Here is a 2,047-nt window from a genome sequence, read left to right on the forward strand (position 1 = left end):
CAGTTCTGGGGGGGGGGGGCAAAAGACACAGGGGGCTCAGCCGAAGGCCCCCACCAGGAACAACAAGGCACAGACTCCCAGGAGCTCATGGGGTCGTGGCAAACTCGGCTGTCGGGCCGGCCCATTTGGACCGGGATCGCCCTATCGAGGTGGGAACCAATCGGAGCCCAGGGAGCCTGCCTACTCCCGCAGGGGCTCAGAGGAGGCGCCCAGGTCAGGCCCTGTGTGCAGGATCAAAGCTGGGCCAGCCAAGGGGAGAGACTGTGGGTGAGAAGTCTCCAACCAGCACGGGTTTACATACTTTTTTTAAAAAAAACTGATTTAAGAGCCCACCTTGGACTAGTAAGTTAATAGTGAGACACAAACCAAAGTTACCGGTGAGGAGAACTTCTTTAGGGTGGCACTTTGATCAGGAAGTCAGTTTGGGGAAGGTTGGAGGGGGGGGGGATAAAGTCTTTGTTGATTGAAAAGCTGGACTAGATATTTGCGAGAGTATAGAAGGTATTACAGACCACCTTGGTTTTATATCTCTTTTTTCCATGGTTATTACATAGTTTACACTAGACTGGGTCATTTTGCTTGAAAAAGAAAAGCTGGGAAGAGAAAAACAGAGCAAGAGCGCCATCTACCGGTTAAAAGTGGGATACCGGAAGCAGAGCAGAGAATTTGCAGCTTTGAAGTTGTGCAAATAAAGATGAAGTACAGGAAATGACCTTGAGAACTCCCTCCCACCCTGGACAACGGGAGCCGAAGCAGCCCTCCCCTCTGAAAGAAAGGCTTTGGGAATCAGGGGGGAAAGTCTGGACGAGGTCGGGAGCCCCCCCTCTCTCTCTTGACCCCTGGGGGCTCCGTTTCACGGGCTGCCCCTGTGGGAACTCCGCTGCAGCCAAGGCTGCTGGTGAGGAGGAAGGCGCGCGTGGCGCGAGGCGTGGGGTAAAAGAGCCACGGTGATACAATTCCGATTTCTGCGATCGGGACGCAGGGCGCAGGATTGGGGGTGGGGGGGTGATTTCTATAATGTCCCCTCCTCCTGGGCCACGCCTGCGCTTCACTCGCCCCATTTTCCACCTGTGTTAAAGACGGCGCTAGCACCACGCCAGGCGAATGTCTCCCCTTCTGCCCCTTTTCAGTGATTCGGGGAGAAGCGCAGTCTCACGTCCTGCTTCCCGATGGCAGAGATCAGAATTCCAAGCGTGGCTTTCCTCCCCAATTCCAAAAACCTTGCTTTTGGGAGGCTGCTTCGCCTCCTCTCGCCCAGTGGGCTGGCTTCGTGGCCGGAGGGGGGGGGCGTCCCGTACGCCCCCCCCCCCCGGCATTCTTTCCATTACGAAGTTTCCTGGTCGGAGAACCAGGCGGGTGGCTCCCCTGGCAGACCTGGCCTGTGAGGACCGCTCGATCAGGACTGGGGAGGCTCGGCCAACAGGTCTCGGCCTCCCACTTCGGCAATCAGGCTCTGGTCGAGGCAGAAAAGGTGCAAGGGGTGGGGTTGCCGGGAAGCCCAGCCCTGTGTGTTTATGGGATGGCAGCGTCCAGGAGGACCGGAGCGCTGCGTCTCTATCGGACCTTACTGCGGGGAAGCCTGGCTTTCAACGCCCACGGCTATAGGTAGGAAGGCAGGGGGGTCTCGGGATTGGAGCCCAAATCTCTCTTCTTTCCCCATGAAAATCACCCCCCACGCCGCCCACTCCAGTTATAGTGCCCACAGGGGGAGGAGAGGGTTTGTTCTAAATGGATGATGGGGACCTGTGCTGTTCGTTATCAAAATCCGGGGAGAAGTGAGGAGGCCGCTGATCCCGGGGCAGAATCGTTTTTTCCCCCTTGCTTTGCTCCCCCAAAATTAAGGCGTGTCATATATTCCGGTGCATCTTATGTTCCGAGAAATGCAGTAGATAAAATCCCAAGAGGAACAGGAGAAAAACTAATTAAAATCTGCATTGCTACTTATTAGGATTAAAATTGGAATCAGGACAAGAAAAACAAAAATGATAGCAAGAAAATTTGGTTATAAGATAGAATTGGAAAAATGGGAGTTGTGGGATACGTAAAT

The sequence above is a fragment of the Erythrolamprus reginae genome, chromosome 6 (assembly GCF_031021105.1).
Source record: "Erythrolamprus reginae isolate rEryReg1 chromosome 6, rEryReg1.hap1, whole genome shotgun sequence".
In the NCBI taxonomy this organism is placed as follows: domain Eukaryota; kingdom Metazoa; phylum Chordata; class Lepidosauria; order Squamata; family Dipsadidae; genus Erythrolamprus; species Erythrolamprus reginae.